The 23,060-nt window shown below is 49.3% G+C and overlaps 1 protein-coding gene across 12 annotated transcripts in view; it reads left to right on the forward strand.

The window, feature by feature from the left end:
• The window catches only part of cadps2 (Ca++-dependent secretion activator 2), a 983,842-nt gene that overhangs the window by 744,442 nt on the left and 216,340 nt on the right, over positions 1-23,060 (forward strand). The gene's annotated exons all lie outside the window — the stretch shown is intronic.

Consider the following 23,060-nt stretch of genomic DNA (forward strand, 5'->3'; position numbering starts at 1 on the left):
GACTGGCTAGGCACTTGAGGGAAATAAACTTGCAGGGCTACGGGGATAGAGCGGGGGAATGGGACTGACTGGAATGCTCTACAGAAAGCTGGCACAGACTCGATGGGCCGAATGGTCTCCTTCTGTGCCGTTATGACTTAAATTCCTGTGTGGATTGTGAATGCTGTCATTCTGCACCATGACATCCATTAACAACAAGAAAATAACTGCAGTGTCCAACAGCCTATTGACACTCACTGTCGAGGCTCACCGATAAAGAGTGGCCACTTGGGTGAAGTACTGGAGACCAACCAGCATCATTGGAACTTTACGCCAGCAAGGAGTCAAGGCCTTCCGAGAGGAGCTGAGAAAATTGGTAGCAAAAGGCAAATTTTTTAAAAAAGCATCAAGGAAACTGGCATGTTAGGTACTCTGGGTAAAACATGTACTTCCAAGAAACAAACTCGAGCAGAATTCACAGGCGTCTGGAACAGATTGTTTGCCCCTGCTTTTTGTTAAGGAATGACTAATTCAATTGAGTGACCTAAAGATATGGAGAAAAATAATTGAGCACACTCTCTCTTGCTTTATTCCCCACTTTTAGTCATACTTGCTTTGAATGTTAACGTTTATTTGATTGACTGGAAGATGGATTCCACGGTTCATTTTAACGGCCAGAAATTCGGGTCTCCACGGGTGAGTACACACGGGGTACTCACCCATAGGCCCGATAGAAGTACCGGTTTCCTGCATGCACTGTGCATGCGCGGGAAACCGGCACATCCGTTCCTCTGAACGAAGAGGTTCAGAGGTCGAACGCGTGCGCGGGGGAGGCTGCGCGTGCACATCAAACTTAGTTTTTTTTTACAGATTTCTCCAGGAACGTAAGCTTGCAGAATTTAGAAATGTAAAAAGCAGACGTAAGGCTTGCTTTTTACAAGGTAAGTGGTGAATTAATTAAAATTAAAACATTTTTTCCACAGGTTTATTATTTTAAAATACTTTAAAGCAAGGTAAGTTTGTTTTTAGCCCCGTTAGAATATAATTTTTTTTTCAAAAATTTAAATTATTGTTTAAAATAGTTATTTCATGTAATTTATAGTTTATTTAAAAAATGTGTTTTTTTTTAAATTTATTTGAAGGTTTAGTGCTATTTTGGGGCCAAAGTATTTATAAGTCTTGACAGCACTTCCTGTCAGACTTATGAATGGAGCATTCCCTGCTCCGATTGGCTGCCCATGGCCCACGTGATCCCAGGGGACACATCGAACTAACTGCGCCCCTGGGATACGCAAGCACTGCGCGCCGGCAGCTGGGCCAGGCCCCGGATCGGAATTCCACGGCCAGCTCAACGGCCGGCGCGCAAGGTACGTGCAGATCGGAACGCTGGCCAGGAAATTGTGGGCCTGCAGCACCCAATTTTCTGCTCACTTTAAATGAATGGAATTTCACGCACTGCCGTCCCACAACTTCCTGATCAGCGCGCCCTGCAATTTCTGCTCCTCGCAGAGAGCACCCGATTGGACAATCAGCTATTTCCACTTTAAACTTCTCCCCATTTCATCGCCTGATCACTACTTCCTGATTTACTTCATCTTTGTACTTGCTCTTTTTAACCTTGGTGGTGTCTGCATTATTGAGTCTACTTTTACCTTAGTTTCTCTAAACTAAGAAATATAAATCACACAAGAGAATACAGTGCAAAGTGACCTTACAGGTTATCTATTATTGATTTGATTGGAATTGTCCTTGAAGAATTTAAAGTCTACACAAAACAAATGCACGGTGATGCGATTAGGGAAGGGAAATAAGCATTGAGAGTAAAAGATCAATAATAGGAAAACACATTGTGATGGCGGGGAGGGATGTGGGGTACTAATGGATAGCTCATTGAAACCATCAGCACAGTGTGTGCCAGCAGTAAAGAAGACCAAGAACAGCAACAACTTGCATTTATATAGCGCCTTTAAGGTAGAAAAATGAACCAAGGCGCTTCACAGAGGCTTAATCAGACAAAAACAGACACCGAGCTAAGGAAGCAGATATTCGGAGTGGGGACCAAAAGCTTGGTCAAAGACGTGGGTGTTAAGGAGGATCTTAAGGAAGCGAGAGAGATGGAGAGGTTTAAACACGAGGATGAGAATTTAAATGCATTGGGGGCACTGGAAGCCAATGTAGATTAGCAAGGATGGGTGTGATAGATAGGCGGAACTTGGTGCAGGATAGGATATGGGCAGCGGAGTTTTGGATGAGCTGTAGTTTACCGGCGATTGAACGATCGAAGGCCACCCAGGAGAGCATTGGAATAGTCCAGTCTAAGGTGACAACAGCATGGATGAGGGTTCCAATGGCAGATGGGTTGAGGAAGGGAGTAGTTAAGTAATGTTATCGAGGTGAAAGTAGGCAGTCTTCGTGTTGGAGAATATATGGGGTTGGAAGTTTAGCTTAGAGTTGAATAGGACACTGAGATTGTGAGCATCTGGTTTAGCCTGAGAGAATTGCTGGGGAGGGGAATGCAATCAATTCAATTCAATTCAATTTTATTTGTCATATATGCAGCAAACGTGTGTACTGCACAATGAAATGTTGATTTTTACGAGTCCTCCCAACATTTGAATAAATATGGCATACCAATGATAAAAATACTAATAGAAATACAGTAATAATAAATAAAACAACAGTAATAAATAATAATAAATTATTCGTTCATGAGTCTTATGGCCTGGGGGTAGAAGCTGTTTCGAAACCTGCTGGTACGAGACCGTATGCTTCGATATCTCTTACCGGACAGGAGCAGGGCGAAGAGGTTGTGGCTGGGGTGGCTCGCGTCTTTGATGATTCTCAGGGCCTTCCCCCGGCACCTCTTGGGGTAGATATCCTGCACAGCGGGTAGTTTAATTCCTATAGTATGTTGTGCAGCTTTCACCACCATCTGTAGAGCCTTGCGGTCTATGGCGGTGCAGTTGCCATACCAGGTAGTGATGCAGCCGGACAGGATACTCTCGATGGTGCACCGGTAGAAGTTGGTGAGAATCTGGGGGGCCATTCCAAATTTCTTCAGTCTCCTGAGGAAGAACAGGCGTTGGCATGCCTTCTTGGTTATGACGTCGATGTGATTGGACCACGTTAAGTCCTCCGTAATGAATCAGCGATACAGAATTTGAAGTCAATAGAAATGCAATTGGTAGAGATATATAATGGTGGCTGAATCTATGTCGCACGATTACACTACCACCCAAAGTCAAAATGACCCCCATTGAATGGTACTAAAGATAGAGGGCTAGATCTCCTTCTTTTGCCCTTTGGCATAAATAATCACCTGGGTGGAGCACAGAGAGGAAAAGCAGGTGAGGAGGATCACACATCTGTAAAGGACCCTGCCCAATTATCCATCTATTCAGTTAAATGAATGGAAATCAGGCAAACTGATGGACGGGCCACAATGGTCTTTCTAGTCCTGTAAATTTCTGGTTGTTGAGACTCCTAATAGTAGATTTTATGAATTTCAGTGCTTGCATTTCTCAAGTGTTCACAGCTCTTAAATTAAACAAATGTTTTTTATAACAAATACATGTCATGTGTAAGAGCAGGAGTAGGTTGTAACCATCACTTGCAAACCAGAAGTGATTAAGTAATGAATTTGGAGGTCAAGGTGATACCCGTGTCTCGTGACTCTAAAATGCCAATTTCTTTCTGAAGGCATGCTCCTGAAGTGGGACCTCACCCGTTGGTAGCACAAAAGCGGTGTTTTCTGTTGATTAATGGCATTGGACCCACAATTTCCTGGTGTGCACTCGTAGTAGTTGAGGCTTCTTGCCAGGGTCATACATTTAGAAAGGCCTCCATTCTAAATGTTCATTCCAGCTCTATTTGTGAGGTGTGTCTGATCAGCTGCAGTGTTTTAACTTACTGTAAGCAGGCTCCCTTACTCCATAAAACAAGTAGGCTTGCAAGAAAGAAAGGGATAGGAAATGTTTGGAGTTCAACGATCGGATTATGATTTCTAATGATGCAGTAACCATGTTTCACTATTTATTATGGTATGCTGTTAAAAACCTATTTTTCCAATAAAGAGACCAGCAATTAAAAATATCATACCTAATGACAGCAGGAGTAGTAATATTTTTAGAACACTGCATTGAAGTGAAGGACTGTAGAGATTTTACAGATTGACTTGCTTTGTTAGGAAATGCACCTTGTAACAAAAAAGCATGGTGATGTTAAAATGATCAATCCTTTTCTGCTTTAATCTTCCCCATTTAGATCAGCACAATACTTTGAGTAGTGTCTGTTGTATTGGATGTGTGCCTATAATGGACTGAATATTTTGCACTGGTTTGAATCAGAATTAAACATATTTTGTAGGGATCAGCACTGAAACATTCAGGGTCCAAATAGAGCCAGAATTAATGTACGTTTTCCCCCTTCCCCACAATGTGTATAGTTTAACACATAGCTCAGGGAGGACTTCTAGGTACTTGTAAATCCAGAGGTTAAAATAACATTATAACAATTTGCTTTTACACACTGTCATTGCAATAGAAAAGCCTTAGAGAGGCATAGCGGACAGCAGTTGATGGAAGAGTTGCGATAGTTGGCCAAAAACAGCAATCATATTTTAAAAGTGTGGTCGAAAAGTGTTGACACTTTTAAAAGAGGGAAGAGTTAGCAGCATGTCTGAGGGGTTTAGAGAGTGGAGCTGAGCAACTGATGGTGAGTGGTGGGGGGGTGGGGGCGGGGAAGAGATGCACAGGAAGCCAGAGTCAATGGACAGAAGGTCACAGCCTGGGATATAAGTAGGAAATTGAGAAAGGTGTAGGGCAAGACCATGGAGAGTTTTGTAAAGGAGGACTGGGATGCCTAATTTACTGCATTGAGGGACAGGGAGCCAATGGAGGGCATGGGTGTTGGGCAAGTGGCAGTAAGTGTGGATCAGGATGTGGGAGATACAATTCTGAATCAGTTGGAGTTTGTGAATGGTGGAATTCTGAACACTGGAGAGGAGAGCATTGAAGAAGTTGAGACTTGAGATAACAAAACAGTCTCTAACCCCATCCCAGCAGCCAAGAAGGGTGTGTGCTTGAAGAGACTCTTAAGGTGGAGACATTGAGGCAGATCTTCCGGGTGTGCGTTGCTGGTGGAGAGGGACACCTACTAGAAGCACATATCAGGGCATTCACCACGATTTTACATCCATTTATTTTAATGAATGGAAAATCGTGGCGAGCACCCCCACCATCACCCGATATACACTCCTGGCAGGCTTGGCTCGGTTCGGCTCAGCTCTTCACCACCAGCGCACGTTCAGAAAAGCAGCCTTAATAACTAACCCTCCCCTCCAAAAATATATTTTTTTGAAATAAAGAAAATTGCAGAATTGTACAGTTCTGACGCTGCAGTTACATACATTACAACAGTGATTACACTTCAAAAGTACTTTGTTGGCTGTAAAGCACTTTGGGACATCCTGAGGTTGTGAAAGGCACTTTTCTTTCACCTAACTTGCTTTACTTCAACTTAAATTCCCCTTGTTTAATTTGCCAGTTAAAAGTATCACATACGAAGTGCTCTGGGCACTGAAATAAATTTCTCTTTGTAAATAGTGCAGCCTTGTTTCATAGTTTCCATTACAGAAAGCTTGACTTCCTTATGTGACACGACAGCACTTGTCTGACCAGCTATCAAACTCTGCGGCTGAAGTGACAGGTTCTCAACCATTTACTGATACTCGTTTCAAATGCAGGTCGTCAGAGGTGACATCTTCCTGGCTCACCTTTCTCACCTGTCAGCTCGCGTACCCTTAACTGGTTCTTGACAGCTGTGGCTTAGAACTGTCACCTGCTAGAGTGAGCTTGAATACGACAGAATCCTCCAGCATCTCAGCACTGACTCCAATCTGCTCTGACAACTCATGAGCAGAGTGAACGTTAGTCAGGGATTACCATCTCATGTCAGTCATTGAGCTGAAGGGAGGTGACACACTGCCATCTTGTCCACACAGGAACATCAAGGAGATGCTACTCGCTAACTCATTTCATATTTATCTCACATTGTTTTGATACAATACCCAGATCCTCTTGCTCTGATCCCATCACTGCTCTGCTTTCACATCCTAACTTCAACTTTGTCAGTCTACTTTGACCAAGCAGCTCAAATAATGACGGACAGAATGACATTAAAAAAAAAAAGAAACAATTTCTATGCAATTCATGATAGATTTTGCCATTAAAAGGTGACAACCTATGCCTCTAACAATGGTTCACATGGCTTTAAGATACATTTGTATCACTGTAACAAATTAACTGGTGTAACCTCCTTTGATACTAAGCCACAGTTCTTCTGACAAGACGACTTTGCTTCACTTCATTGGGACATTTCATTGTACTGTAGGAATGTCTAGTTCCTATCCAAAAGACTGAGGTCCACTCAGGCGATCAAATAAACGAGGTTTAATGAAAACTAACAGAGTTTAACAGATAACTAAAGGAGAACATCGAATATAGGTCTAGTCAGTTCGGAGGCTCCATGAGGACTGCTTGGGCGGTCCCGTGACTGACGTCATGACGTCATCACGTTTTTCCCGCTGGTGGGGGATCACGTGATGAACGGCGTGACATCATCGCGTTTAATTATATACAACTGATCGGAGTCCCTTAGTGGCTCCGCCACATGCGCCCCCCCAGAATTGTCTTTAATAGCAAAAGTAAAATGGCGAGGAGGCCTGACAAGCCTGTCAGATCGACTTCTGTAGCCTTGAAGTGGAAGCTGATTGATGGCGGGCGAGCTGGCGGGCGGTTGCGTTTGATCTGGCACGACGACTGTGGGCGGTCGGCCACGTTTCGGCGGTTGTGCGATCTCGACTGGGCGGTCAAGGTCCAAGTGAGCCGGCTTCAACCGGTCAACCGAAATGTGGTCCAGTTTACCACCGATGTCGACCAAAAAAGTTTTGTCTCCCGGCTCTATCACGCGGAAAGGACCAGTGTAAGGGGGTTTAAGCGGATCCCGATGCGCGTCGTGGCAGATAAACACATAGTCGGCGTTCTTCAGCTCAGCTGGGACGAGGGAGCTCTGCAAGCCGTGATGTGACGTAGGCACTGGAGCGAAACTTCTGGCCGCCTCCTGATGGCTGATGAGCTGCTGGGATGTGGACCATGGCTCTGTTGGAGTCGGAAGGAAATCTCCTGGTACACGTGGCTGGCCATATACGAGCTCTGCCGAGGACGATTGAAGATCTTCTTTAGGCGCCGTACGAAGACCCAAAAGGACCCATGGAAGCCTGTCCACCCAGCCCGCGCCTTGAAGGCTGGCTCGCAGTGCGGCTTTGAGCGACCTGTGGAATCGTTCGCACAGGCCATTCGCCTGTGGATGGTAGGCAGTGGTGCGATGTAGCTTGACGCTGAGCCCCTGAGCCACAGCGTTCCAGAGCTCACAAGAAAACTGCAACCCACGGTCAGACAAGATGTCCGCCGGTACCCCGAAACGGGCGACCCAAGAGGAGATGAATGCCCTGGCGACATCTGCGGAAGTGGCCATCGAGTGGTGCGGTCCACCATTGTAAGAAGATGAGTAAACCCGTGCGAAGGCAGAAGTTGCCCCACCAGGTCCACATGCACATGATCAAACCTATGTTCCGGAACAGCGAAAGTGGCCAATGGAGCCTTGACGTGACGCTACACCTTGGCCTTTTTGGCAGACCACGCAGGTGTTGGCCCAGTCGCGAACATCCATGTGCATGCCCCGCACACGAATTTGGACAACATCAGCCGTTGCGAGGCCTTCATGCCAGGGTGCGACAACCCGTGTATGGCATCAAAAACTTTTTGGCGCCAGGCGACCGGCACGATAGGGCGAGGATCTCCTACGGAGACGTCGCAGAGTAGCGTAGTGCCCGCGGCATGGAATTTGACGTCGGCCGCTTGGAGGCTAGAGGGGTTGGTTCTGTAAGATTGGACTTCCGGATCGGAGGCTTGATCCGCAGCCATGAGAGCATAGTCGATGCCGAGCTGGACTGCATGAACGGTCGCGCGGGAGAGGCAATCCGCCACCAGGTTGTCTTTACCGGACACATGCTGAATGTCAGTGGTGAATTCTGAGATAAACGTCAACTGACGTTGTTGCCGAGCTGACCACGGTTCGACGGTCTTGGCCATAGTGAACGTTAGTGGCTTATGGTCCACAAAAGCCGTGAACGGACGTCCCTCCAGCAAGAACCAGAAATGGCAGGTGGCCAGAAAAAGGGCCATCAACTCCCGGTCGAACGTGCTGTACTTCCGTTCGTTTTGCCGTAGTTGACGGCTGAAAAATGCCAGCGGTTGCCACGTCCCATGCACCCACTGTTCTTGCACTGCGCCGATGGCGTAGTCTGACGCGTCAGTGGTAAGGGCGATGGTGGCACCTGGCAGCGGGTGCGCCAGCATGGTTGTGTTGGCTAAGGTGCCTTTTGTGTCGACGAACGCCCGGGTCCATGTTGACCGTCCAGCTAATCGGATCCTTGCCGGACTTGCCCTTGAGGGCCTCGCACAGGGGCTGCATGAGCAGAGCTGCATTAGGGACAAACCGGTGATAAAAATTTACCATCCCTAGGAACTCCTGCAGGGCCTTGACGGACTGCGGGCGCGGGAACGAAGTAACTGCCTCCACCTTCGTTTGCAGGGGAATTGCGCCGTCCGATGTGATGCAATGGCCTAAGAAATCAATCTGCTGCAGGCCGAACTGGCACTTGGCCGGGTTGATGATCAAGCCATATTGACTGAGGCGTCTAAAGAGGGTGCGCAAATGGCAGATGTGCTCCTCTTTGTTAGGGCTGGCGATGAGGATGTCGTCGAGGTAGATGAATAGAAACTTGAGGTCCCGAAGCACGGAGTCCATCAAGCGCTGGAAAGCCTGTGCAGCGTTCTTCAATCCAAACAGCATCCGCAGAAATTCAAACAGGCCGAATGAGGTGATGACTGCAGTTTTTGGGACGTCTTGCGGGTGTACGGGGACCTGTTGGGAGCCATGGACAAGGTCGACTTTTGAAAATATGGTATTTCCCGCCAAATGGGCCGAGAAATCCTGAATATGAGGGATCGGGTACTGATCAGGAGTAGTGGCGTTGTTCAGGCATTGGTAGTCGCCGCAAGGCCGCCATCCGCCGCCAGGTTTCGCAACAATGTGGAGAGGCGAAGACCAGGGACTATTCGACCGGCGAATAATCCTTAGCCGCTCCATCGTGTTGAACTCCGCTTTCGCAGCCGCGAGCTTGCCAGGTTCTAGGCGCCGGGCCCGTGCGTAGACTGGGGAGCCAGTAGTGGTGATGTGATGTTCGACACCATGTTTCGTGGCCGTGGAAGAGAAAGTGGGTCTGGTCAGGTCTGAGAAATCTCTGAGGAGGCGAGTGAAGTCATCCGGAGGTGGGAACGCACAGGAGACAGTGCGCGACACGGTGTTACTGCGGTGGCACGGGATGGAGTGAAAAGTGGCCGCATTGATCAACCGGCAGTGCCGTACATCCACCAGGAGGCCGTTGGCGCACAAAAAATCTGCCCCGAGGATGGCTTGAGAGACTTTGGCCGTGATGAAATCCCAGTAAAACCGCTGGCCACCGAAGCACACCTGGACCCGCCGGCTTCCGAAGGTCCGAATGGCCCCGCCATTAGCCGCCTGGAGGGAGGGGCCGTGCCCCCCGGCTTGTAGATCAAGATTTGACGCGGGTAGGATGCTACACTGCGCCCCGGTGTCGCAGAGGAAACGTCGACCAGAGAGGGAGTCGTTGATGAAGAGGAGTTTTCCCGAATTACCGATTGCCATCACAGCCGCGGGGCGTTCGTTATAACCAGTCCTCTTTCGACAGGGTGGCTGCGGTTTTTTTCTCTTTGAGCGAAAAGCTGCAGCGGCAGCATCTTGCTTTCGCGCCAAAATGGGCGTGGTAGAAGCACAACCCCGCAGGCTGAGGGGCTGGAGCTGCGTCTGTGGGGGATGGGCGCCTCATGGCAGCACAGCACTGCTGTGTCACCGCGAAGATCTTGTCCGCATCGGCAGCCAGCTCTGCGCAGTCTGTGACTTCCGACCTGGCTAGGGCAGCCTGAACTTGCTCCGGTAGCTGGCTTGAGGAATAGCTCCCTGAAGAGGAAGCATTCCGGTTCGAAGCCCAGGAGTGTGAGCATTTGGCTCATGAGCTCGGACGGCTTGGAGTCCCCGAGGCCGGGCATATTGAGCAGCCAGCGGGCGCGCTCCGACTTCGTGAGCCCGAAGACCTGTAACAACCGCGCCCTTATCGTTTCATACTTGCGATCTTCTGGTGGATTACCAAGCAGGCTGACGATCCGCGAGGCTGTGGCGCTGTCGAGGGCGGAGACCACGTAATAGTAACGGGTCTGACCCGCAGCGATGTTCCTGATTGCAAACTGGGCTTCAGCCTGGATGAACCACGCGGCTGGCTGTTGCTCCCAGAACTGTGGTAGCTTCAAAGCAACGGCGTTCGATTCCATGTTCAGTAACTTCTGCGAAAACCTTTCGCAAAAGTCGGGGTCACCAATGTAGGAATGTCTAGTTCCTATCCAAAAGACTGAGGTCCACTCAGGCGATCAAATGAACGAGGTTTAATGAAAACTAACAGAGTTAACAGATAATAACTACAGGAGAACTGAATATAGGTCTAGTCAGTTCGGAGGCTCCACGAGGACTGCTTGGGCAGTCCCGTGGCTGCCGTCATGACGTCATGACATTTTTCCCGCCGGTGGGGGATCACGTGATGAACGGCGTGACGTCATCGCGTTTACCTGCGCTATTAAAGTGATCGCACTCTGTACATGTAAACAGTGAAAACAAAGATACAGACTCAGGCTGTAGCTAACATATTATTAAAGGGAATTATATACAACTGATCGGAGTCCCTTAGTGGCTCCGCCACAGTACCAAACCGTTGGTTCTTTGCTGTGAGATTCGAATGCGTGCAGTGAAGCCTTGTGTGAAGGATGATGAGATTTGACTGTTAACTGTGGTTTGTCTAAATCTGCATGAATTGTTCTACATTTGTTGAGCAGTGTTCATCCAAGCACCACGGTTGAAGTCAGAGATTCAACACCTGTTGAAAATTAATAATTACTTTTTGTCATGAAATATTAAGGTCGTTTTTGACAGATAAGTTGAAACTAATTTTTTTTTAATGTGAGGAAGACTAGATTTTCCTTTTAAAGTACTGAAATCTTCATAGCTGCACAAATTATCCAACCTGTGGCGGAGACCACATAGGGACAGTAACACAATGTATAGCCCATGCTGTTATATGTACCTAAACACAATTCACTTTGTATAGCAATGTTGTGATATGTACATGCTGGGTTGGGTTATTGGTGCAGGGTCCCTTTAAGAGTGTCGGGAACGTCATGACATCATGACGTCGGTTGCGTGATGCCGTCATAGCCCCTGCACGGGGCTGAGCCTTCAGACCTCGTGGAGATTGATTAAAGTAAGACATGTTTTGTTTTTGCTTAAAGAAAAGTCTCAGCCTGTTGATTTCTGTCGACTCCAACATTGGTGACCCCGCTGCTCTTTTGGACGATTCCAAAGACCTCATCTGAAATGGCGATGAACGCCATTTCCATCAAATTACCCGAGTTTTGGGAACAACAGGCTGCCGCTTGGTTCGCCCAGGCCGAGGCTCAATTTGCAATCCGGGACATCACCGCGGACGACACGAGGTACTACTACGTCGTCTCTGCTCTCGGCAGCTCCACCGCGGCCAGAGTCGTGAACCTGCTCGAAAACCCCCCGGAGCTCAACAAATACGGTACGCTGAAGGCGCACCTCTTACGAACTTTCGGACTCACCGAAGCCGAACGCGCACGCCGGCTTCTCTCTCTACCCGGGCTGGGCGACTCCAAGCCCTCGGAGCTGATGGACCACATGCTGGCCCTCCTGGGCACACACACACCGTGCTTCCTCTTCAAGGAACTGTTCCTCCAACAGCTGCCAGGTCAGGTACGGTCGGCGTTAGCCAACTCTTCCACTACCGATTTCCGCGACCTGGCCAAGGAGGCCGACAAATTTTTCTCCGCCGGACAACAGTACTGCGCAACCACGCGGAGCCCTGCCCCCACTGAGACAGCCCAACGGCAGCAACCCTCAAGCCTCTGCTTCTACCATGCGCAGTTCGGCCCCAAAGCCAGGAAGTGCCGGCCCCCGTGCAGTTCTCCCGCGTCGAAGCAAACTAAAGACCACTCGTCGGCTGCCATGGCTGTCGGCCGTTCAGGCAGTTTGTTGTTTATTACAGACACCGACTCCGGACGTCGCTTCCTGTGCGACACGGGCGCCCAGGTGAGCATCCTGCCTGCGTCAACCATAGACATTCAAGGGGGGAACCACGGCCCCGTCCTCGAAGCCGCCAATGGCAGTTCCATCCGCACCTTCGGGAAACGGAACGTGGCACTTTGTTTTGGCGGGCAACGGTTCACCTGGGACTTTGTCACAGCAAAAGTGACCACCCCCCTTCTCGGTGCTGACTTCCTCTGCGCCAATGGCCTTTTGGTGGACGTCAAGAACCGACGTCTCATCAACGCGGAAACCTTCAGCTCGCTCCCATGTTCCCTCAGCGGGTCCAGCACGACGCAGTTGTCCAGTGCACTCTCAGCCTCCGACGAGTTTTCCCGCCTCCTCGCCCAGTTCCTGGACCTTATGAAACCCACGTTATTGTCCGCCGCCACCAAACACGGGGTAGAACATCACATTTCGACCACCGGTCCGCCCGTCTACGCCCGCGCTCGGCACCTCGACCCGGGGAAGCTCGCCATCGCCAAAGCCGAGTTCGACACCATGGAGCGCCTCGGCATCATCCGCCGGTCGAACAGTCCGTGGGCTTCGCCCCTCCACATTGCCCCAAAACCAGGCGGCGGGTGGCGCCTGTGCGGAGACTACCGACGCCTCAACGACGCGACGACCCCCGACCGCTAGCCGATTCCACACATCCAGGACTTTTCCACCCGCCTGGCCGGGAAAGTGGTATTCTCGAAAGTGGACCTTGTCCGGGGTTATCACCAGGTCCCCGTCCGGCTGCAGGACGTCCCGAAAACCACGGTGATCACCCCGTTCGGGCTATTCGAATTTCTCCGCATGCCATTCGGCCTCAAAAACGCCGCACAGGCTTTTCAACACCTAATGGACACCGTGTTGTGGGACCTGACGTTCCTGTTCGTCTACCTGGACGACATCCTCATTGCCAGCGCCTCCAGGATGGAACATATGTCCCACCTCCGGACTCTTTTCGAACGACTCAGCCAACACGGCCTAATCGTCAACCCAGCCAAGTGCCAGTTCGGGCTGTCCTCAATCGACTTTCTCAGGCACCGCATCACGAAGGATGGGGCGGTGCCACTCCCATCGAAAGTGGAGGCCGTGATGGACTTCACGCGACCCCTCACCGTTAAGGCCCTGCAGGAGTTTTTGGGCATGGTGAACTTTTACCATCGTTTCGTCCCCCGAGCAGCCCAGCTTATGCGGCCCCTTTACGAGGCCCTCAAAGGCAAGCCCGACAAACTCGCCGTCAACTGGTCTGATGAGATGGCCAATTCTTTCACGGACACGAAAAGGGCCCTGGCTAACGCGACCATGCTGGCGCATCCATTGCCCGATGCGCCGATCGCTCTCACCACTGACGCCTCGGAGTATGCGGTCAGTGCCGTCCACGAACAGTGGGTCAATGGCGCCTGGCAGCCGCTCGCCTTCTTCAGCCGGCAGCGCCGCCCCAACGAGCGGAAGTACAGTACCTTTGATCGCAAGCTTCTCGGCCTCTACTTCGCCGTCTGACACTTCCGTTTCCTGCTGGAGGCCCGCCCGTTCACGGCGTTCGTGGACCACAAGCCATTGACCTTCGCCATGGCCAAAGCCTCTGAGCCATGGTTGGCCCGTCAGCAACGCCAGTTGGCCTTCATCTCGGAGTTTACAACGGACATCCAGCATGTGGCTGGGAAAGACAACACCGTCGCCGACTGTCTCTCCCGGGCCGTCGCCAGTGCCGTACACCTCGGCATCGACTACACCCACATGGCGGCCGACCAGGCCTCCGACCCAGACGTCCAGGCCTACAGGACGGCGGTCACGGGCCTTCAACTAGCAGACGTCGCGTTCAACGCTGCCGGCACCACACTCCTGTGCGACGTCTCCGTTGGGCAGCCACGTCCTGTCGTGCCCGAAGGGTGGAGACGGCAAGTATTCGACGCCGTCCATAATCTTTCCCACCCGGGCAGGAAGCCGTCACAGAAGCTGGTGGCGGCCAAGTTCGTCTGGCACGGGCTCAGGAAAGACGTTTGCAACTGGGCCAGCACCTGCGTGGTATGCCAACGCTCGAAAGTACATCGCCATACTAACGCCCCGTTGGCGCCTTTCGCGGTGCCCGAGAGGCGGTTCGACCACGTTAACGTGGACCTGGTGGGGCCCCTACCGCCCTCCCGCGGGTTCACCCAACTCCTCACAATGGTTGACAGAACCACCCGATGGCCGGAAGCCATCCCGCTGTCTTCAACGACGGCCGCCGATGTGGCTCGGGCGTTCATCAGCACTTGGGTCGCCCGGATCGGCGCCCCATCTGACATTTCCTCCGACCGGGGGCCCCAGTTCACGTCAGAGCTCTGGAACGCTGTCGTCCGAGGCATCGGGTTGAAACTCCACCGCACCACAGCTTACCACCCTCAGGCTAACGGGCTGTGCGAACGGTTTCATCGCTCCATGAAGGCCGCGCTCCGAGCCAGCCTCCGGGACGACGGCTGGATCGACAGACTCCCGTGGGTCATGCTGGGACTCAGGACCGCTCCCAAGGAGGACCTCCAATCCTCGTCCGCCGAGCTCGTCTACGGACAGCCGCTGCGGGTTCCCGGGGATTTCATCTCCAACGCAACAGAATCTTGGGCCGCAGCCCGTCAGCGGTCCGACCTTCTGGACAATGCCAAGGTTTTCGCTCCAGTGCCCATGTCGCAGCACGGCCTCCCGCAGTCCCACGTTCCGCTCGACCTTCGTGCGGCGGAGTACGTTTTTGTCCGCCACGACGCCCACCGGGGACCTCTTCAGCCACCCTACGATGGACCATTCCGCGCCCTGGAAACCGGGGACAAGACCTTCATCGTGGATGTCGGCAGTAAGCCGGACTGCATTTCCGTGGACCGTCTCAAGCCGGCCCACCTGGATCTGGACCGACCCGTTGAGTTGGCACAGCCCCGAGACGGGGCCGACCTCCGGTTTCCACACCCTCAATCCACCACCGAGCGCTCGAGGTCCCTCCGACGAACCCCCCCTTCCCCACCCCGGAATTGAGGAGCCGTTCCAACTGTGTGATCCGGCCCCCCCAACGACTGACATTGCCAGTACTAGTGAATTCTGGGGGGACGTATGTGGCGGAGACCACATAGGGACAATAACACAATGTATGGGCCAGAAATTAGGATCGGGGGCTTGCCGCGCGTGCAAGCCCCCGATGTGCACTCACCCGGCGCACCGACATCTGAAGCCTGGGCCTGCTTGGAATTCCTGTCACTGGCCCGGTTCAGATGTCGGCGCGATGTGCTTGCCTGATCCAGCAGCGTAGTTAGTGCAATGTGCCGGCTGGGATCAGGTGAGCACTGTGCAGCCAATCAGGGGAGGGGAAACTTCATTCATGAGTTTGATAGTAAGAACTGTCAAACTCATGAAAAGTACAGGTGCCCAAAAGACTAGTTTAACTTTAAATAAAATTTTAAAAAACATCCCAATAATTAAATAAACTATAAATAACTTTAAAAAACTTTTAAACAATTAATCAAATTTTTGAAAAAAATAACTTTTTAAGAAATCGGGTCTAAAAATAAACTTACCTTACTGTAAATCCTTAAAAACAATAAAGCTGTGGAAAAAATGTTATAATTTTAAATAATAGACCACTTACCTTCAAGAATCAAGTCCTTACGCCTCCTTTTTATATGTCTAAAAAGTTCAGGCCCTTGCACACGGGCAAACCTGTCAAAAAGAAGGAAGTTCAACGCGTGCGCGCAGAGTCCTGCGCGCACGCGTTGGTCCTCTGAACCTCTTGGAGGAAATGCCGGTTTCCCGCGCATGCACTGTGCATGCTGAAATCCGGCACTTCCAACGGGCCCACGCGTGAGTACACCGTCTGTACTCACGCATTGGGACCGGAATTACTGGCCCAATGTATAGCCCATGCTGTTATATGTACCTAAACACAATTCACTTTGTATAGCAATGTTGTGATATGTACATGCTGGGTTGGGTTATTGGTGCAGGGTCCCTTTAAGAGCGTCGGGAATGTGATGACGTCATGACATCAGTTGCGTGATGCCGTCATAGCCCCTGCACGGGGCTGAGCCTTCAGACCTTGTGGAGATTGATTAAATTAAGACACGTTTTGTTTTTGCTTAAAGAAAAGTCTCAGCCTGTTGATTTCTGTCGACTCCAACAAACCTATGTTTTTGGATAGGTGTTGGCTAAATGGGTTATTGCCAATCAGAAAATCTACGCTTTCATGTTTTCCAGATGATGGTGGTAATTTTGTGTTGTGATATTCTAATGTTGAAATAGCTTTGCCCTTTTTGTTCATTCATCTTTAGATCCCCTTTATTTTTCAAACGTTCTCTCCTGAAGGAGCTAACCCCTTCCTGGGTTATGGCTCGATAACAGCAGCAGCACTCCGCCATCTCACTCAAGTAGCCATGGATCATGTGTGTGCATAGGACCGAATGCCAGAAGGCTATCTGCCCACTCGAGCTCGATCCGATGTTCACATGTTAACTTTCCAGCAGGAATCACTGGAGAGAGATCGGGAGCAGGAAGCCTGACTGATCCCGCCCCCCCCCCCTCTCCCTTCCTTAACTCAGGGATGCTGAGGCCAGTTGTAGCGTTCTAGCTCTTGTCTGGTCGATATCAGCTCACTCGACTTAGATTGGGAGTCAAAACTGCCTTTTCTGCATTACTTTCTGCAACATTAGTCAGTGCCTTTACCCATTAGGTCATTGCGGGAGCTTCTTTGGATTCCTTTATGCACTATTTCGCAACAGGTGATGTGCTGCCAGGATTAGGGAGCTGCTCATGATGTGAGAGAGTGAGTTGTTGGTGACTTGACCAACAACACTTTTCCCCTCTTGGTTCGGGCCTCTCCTCTCCATCTCCCCTGGCCGGCACAGATTGGAGACTCACAACTTGCCACCCCACAGTGCAGCACACCATCCATGTGCTGTAGCACCCTCTTCCCCATTCATTCTGAACAGTAAAGTACGTTAATTATTTGGTCAATGGTCTGAGATTCATACTGACGTTTAATTCTTTTTGATTCATAAATTGGCTGCTATTTGGGTATTTACAGAGAAATAACAGTTAACTGTTCAATTTTATTTGGTTAAGTATAATGGCTCGGATTTTGCAGAAGAAATTTCAGCACTCACCGTTATTATGGAGTAAATCTGGCAGCAACTTCCAGCGTCCGCATAGGCGCAGTTAAAAACGGAAATCAGGATTTTGCTGTCCAAGTTTCCCTGCTCCTCCAGAAGCTTCGCTGTACAAGCACCTCGCCGAGAGTCTCAGCATTGAAAGCCATGTAATGATGTGAAGTTGTGATACTTGCCCACTAGTTACCAACTAAACATAGCAGAGAAAGTTAGGGGGAAGCACTCCTGCTCCTCCTGGCCCACAAGCAGTCCTGTAAAGGCGTTTACCATTCCCTGAAGCTGTCCTCACCTCCCTTCAGCTGCCGGGTTTACCGTGGCCTGGGAAACCTGGCCAGCCATTGTTAAACCTGCAAAGCAGGTCCAATCAGAGGCTGCCAGCCTCATTAAAATATTTAAATGGCCAATCCACCTCCTGGGAGTGGGTTGGCTTCCCGCCCCTTGTCCCACCTCCGTTAAACCCAGAAGTGGGCGGGTTGGGTTCAGGTTAGAGATTTTTAAAATGTTAACATCTGATCTGACCCAAATCCACCCGTTTTTGGGTGATACAATTCACCCCTGATTGTCTCAGTGAGGATTCTGCAATCTGATTGGTTGAAGAGCCACGCTGTTGCTTGCTCTGCTCACACACGCCACAGATCTCCTGTAGAGGGCGCCGCACTGGAGCAGACGCCTGATGAGAGCAAGTTGCCGCTCAGAAGCTCAGCAGGGCGGCAGTGGTAGCGCTACAACTGCCAGATGTGACTCAGTGGTAATGCTACAACTGCCAGATGTGACTCAGTGGCAGCGCTCTCACCTCTTAGTCAGAAAGGCTTGGTTCAAGTCCTACTCCAGAGATTTGAGCACAAAATCTAATTCTCCCTGTCGTCCTGGCCAATGTTTATTCCTCAACCAACATCACCAAAACAGCTCATCTGGTCATTGCCTCATTGTTGTTTGTGGGAGCTTTCTGTGTGCAAATTGGCTGCCATGTTTCCTGCATTACAACAGTGACTACATTTCAAAAGTACTTCATTGACTGTGAAGCCTTTGGGATGTCCTGAGGTCATGAAAGGTGCTTTATAAATACAAATCTGTCTTTCTTTCTTTACAACTGGCCTTAGAGCCCCAAGGTAGGGAAAATCTGCCAAGGTTCTTGCTCCTGACTGCTCATGTGTGGGCGCTCGGTGAGGATAGATGAGGTTTGACTATCATATCTCTGATTGAACACATCACTGACGCTCACTTTCAGAAAATGGCTGCTTGGCTGAAATACTGGAAAGCACTCAGCACCCATGTATTCCACAAAGGAGTCGATAGCTTCAGGGGGGCAGAAAACTGGCAAGAAAACAGTTCTCCAAAATTGTAAGAGTTACGAATGTGGTTCATATAATTAGTACTGCGTGTTCCAATTCTGGCCTCTTGCGTATCCCCAATTTTAATCGCTCCACCATTGGCGGCTGTGCCTTCAGCTGCAAAGGCCCTAAGCTCTGGAATTCCCTCCCTAAACCTCTCCGCCTCTCTACCTTTCTTCCTTTAAGATGCTCCTTAAAACCTACCTCTTTGACAAAGCTTTTGGTCATCTGTCCTAATATCTCCTTATGTGGCTTGGTGTCAAATTTTGTTTGATAACGCTCCTGTGAAGCACCTTGGGACGTTTTACTACACTAAAGGTGCTATATAAATGCAAGTTGATGTTGTTTTGTATGTTCAGTAGTAATGTTCAGAATTTCACTATTGTATTTTACCAACTATCTGTCATCTTATAGTCAGGGTTACTTCTGGAATTTTAAAAGTCAAATTATCAAACATTTTGGTTTAAAGTAGCAAAAGCTCATTAGCAAAACTCAGATGTGCCGACTGTACTGAGGTTTTTTCTTTCCACTTAGTGAAGGTTTTCATAATGACTTTAGATTAATTGTTCATGTTTTTCTGTCTTTCTGTCTTCTTGCAGAAGTTACTTCCCTAAAGTTTAACACACCTCCAAATTTAATTGAAGCATCACTGTCAATCACTATTCCATGCAGACTGATGAAATAAAGTTACACTGCAGCATTAAAAGTGGGAATTGGGAACAATTTGATGGTGTGTTTTAGAAAGCTTGCAGTGTACTGGAAAAAACAGACTGACAGAAGTTCTGTTGTGACCTTTAACCTTTGCTACACACTTTCATAGAGATCCCATGTCTTTAAGAAATGAGCTATTATGCTCAATTTTGTATTGCAAGCCATTCCTAATCCATAGTCCATGTCTGAATTTGTTTGTGAAAGAAAGAAAACTAAAAGCAAGTGGAGCCTTGTTGACCCGTGTGCATTGTGCTGCCATTCTGTTGTTTCCAAGCTTTGGAGAGCAGTAGAGTGACTCAGGATTTGGAGGGGTTTGTTTCACAGCGGGTTGCTGGATGGGAGGATGAACGAGCGGAACACGTACAGCTTCCACTTTAAGGGCGCCTGAAAAGGGATTTACTTTTCACTGTGTACGAATGGCCAGAAAATCTCCAGGCAACATTGCACCTCTTAACTAACAATGCCAGTGTGGAGCGGCCTCTTCTTAGGAAAGGATAAAAATTCAGCTTCCTTTTTCTTCAGCGTGGATTACTGTCCCCTTCTGAATTGGTAGGAAACCTCCTCAGTTTATTAGCAATCTGCAGTCATTGATTGTAAAACCGCATGTGAACACTTAACGCAGCAGAAAATTAAATGCAGCATGAAGTGAGATTCGGCTGGATAAAACCCTGGCTAATTCGCAAAGGAAGAGGGCTCGCTCTTGTTTCTGTTCCTGTTTTCCAGTCTGAAATGTGAGGTATAATTTCTAAGTGAACACAATCCATAGATTTCAAGTTGTATTGACCTTTTAAAGATGCTGCAATTAAGATACCCAGCACTTGCTCATTTTACATTTCTGTCACAGCACAAGATTAAGCCCAGCTCAAAAAAAAAAGTGATCAGTCTTCATGACCACTGAAGACCATTTGTGGCTTGTGCCCAAATTGTCCTTGATCTGCCCTGCATATTAACGTGATCCAACTAAGTTCCATCCTGATGTCCTTGTGACCCATGTTAGTGAGGCTGCATTTCTCAATGTGCTTTATATTGTGATGCTTGTGAGGGAAGCAGCTAGTTAGGCTGATTTTTTTTGAAGAGATGTAGGGGATGAAATTGGGCTGGTGCTACAAGTGCCCTTAGGGTTCCAAAATGGCATCTGCGCACTTAACGTCTGCTGGAAGTATGCAAAGCAGGCAACTCATGACGTCAATCAGCGTGCAATGCTGATTTGATGCCAGCGCTGCCATTTTGGAGCTCCACACTCCAGCTGACGCCCTCGCTTAACCTCGCACAGTTGAACATGCATTAAACAGCAGGAAGGACCAGCACTATTTAAAGGGATCATCAACTACTTACAGATTAGTTGTTGGATGATTTCTTCTGGCTGTTGCTACAATTCTACATGTTCCATAGTTGTTTCAAGTTTCAAAAGTCTACAGAGAGTGGTGTGGCAGGTGCTAAAGTACTTTTTGCTGACTTCAAGGCTGCTACACAAACCAGTTGCTCCCAGACATGGGTGCACTCGTAGGCCTTCCTCTTGGAATCGAGCATGACTGGGAGAATGATCAGAGACCACGCAGAGCAGGACAAGCTGCTAGAAGAAGGAGGAGGAGGAGGGGGAGATGGGCTCTCCGCAGGAGGCCATATCCACCCAGGGTGTTCAGGGAACAATTCCTGAACCTCAGCGACAACCAATGTTTGAGATGTCTGCGCTTCACTAAGGAGATGGTCACTGAAATCTGCCAACTGCTGCAGCCACAACTCCAACCTCAGAGCAGGGCGAGGACCGCATTGCTAGTGGCTGTGAAAGTGACCGTGGCGATGAACTTTTATGCGTCGGGCTCCTTCCAGGCTGGAGCTGGAGATATTTGCAACATCTCACAGTTTGCCGTCCACTGTTGCATAAGGGACACTGAGGCTCTCTATTCAAAGTGGGATAACTTCATTTAATTCCCTCTTGCCAGAGAGAAGCAGGCAGAGTGAGCACGAGGGTTTGCAAGGTTTCCAGGCTTCCACATGGTGCAGGGTGCCATTGACTGCATGCACCTTGCTTTATGGGAGCCGCATGGCAACTCTGCCATGTACCGGATCTGAAAGGGATTCCACTCCCTCAATGTCCAGCTGGTGTGTGACCATAGGCAGCGAATCATGCAGGTCAGTGCTCAGTATCCTGGCAGCAGTCATGATGCCTCTATTCTTTGGCAGTCTGCTGTGCCAGCTGCATTTCAGCCACCAGGCAAACCAAAGGGTGGCTACTGGGCGACAAGGGCTATCTGCTGATGACATGACTCATGACTCCGGTTCACAACCCACGCACACGTGCGCAGCATGAATTAAATGAGAGCCATGCTGCACAAGAAATGTGATAGAACAGACCATTGTTGTGCTGAAGCAACGATTCAGCTGCCTAGACCGCTCTGGAGGAGCCCTGCAATACTCGGCTGAGCGGCTATCTAGATTTGTGGTGGTCTGCTGCCTGCTGCACAACCTGGCCATCATGAGGGAACAGCCCTTGTCACCAGCTATCAGGCGAGAAGCTGAGGAGCAGGAGCACGAGGAGGAGGTGGAAGAGGAAGGGTGGCTGCAACCTAGACAGCCCCTTTCTGCCCAGGCTGTACGTGAAGCACTAATTCAGGTGCGATACCAGTAACCTCGACCCCAATTCCCCATTCACCAACAGTCTCGCACTCCTTACCTTCCCTCTGTCATTGACCATCACATTGTCCTCTTGGCCACAATGTAAAAATAAAAGCCAGCACAAAATACACATTCCAAACCAAATTTATAAATAAAATCAAGCTATATTGCATACAAACTTAAATTAGTCACCTGCGGCCGGGGCAGCGCTATTTAAAGGCAAGGTGCCGGGCAGCCATTTTTGTTGCTGTCCGCCTGCCAGCACCTGCCTCTGCTGCTGTCCTCGGCCTCCTAACCCCCCCACCCTGTAATGATATCAGCAAATAGAGATGGTATTTGCCTGTTCGATTATGATGCCTTAGCAGCATGATTGCAGGTATTGATTGCTTGTGCCTGACCAGCAGAGGGCATGTGACCGGGAGAAGCAAGGCAGTTAGTTTGAGTTTCGGTTTCATTCTAGATGCATCACAGCATCGTGTCTCCTGTAAAAGCTGTATAAAAGAGTTGAACAGACTTTAGATTAAAACTCATTCTCTTTCATAAATGTCTCCTCATTGAATCCACAAAGAAATCAATACATGGTGTCAGAAGTGATTGAAAGAGATGAAGAGGAAAAATCTAAAGTGAAATCAGCTCTCCACAGATTAGCAAGCCAAAAGTGAACATCGTTGCTTACCATTAGAGAATAGCTAACGAAGTGAAAAATGGAAGGTTTACTCCCACCAGCGACGCTTCAGTTGACAGGTAATGTGGCTGAAAATTGGAGAAGGTTCAAACAACGTGTGGGGTTGTATTTATCAGCAATCGGAGCTGACGAGAAAAGTAATAAAAGGAAATCGTCACTGTTCTTACATGTCGTGGGTGATGAAGCGCTGGAGGTGTATAATAATTTCACATTCGCTGCTAATGGAGACAAAATGAAGCTAGATAAAATAATGGAAAAGTTTGAGGCCTACTGCATACCTAAACGTAATGTGACGTTTCAGAGGCACAGATTTTTCACATGTGTACAGAAAACGGG

Source organism: Somniosus microcephalus, chromosome 16 (assembly GCF_052327205.1).
Source record: "Somniosus microcephalus isolate GS21.2 chromosome 16, FLI_Smic_1.0, whole genome shotgun sequence".
NCBI classification, from domain to species: Eukaryota; Metazoa; Chordata; class Chondrichthyes; order Squaliformes; family Somniosidae; genus Somniosus; species Somniosus microcephalus.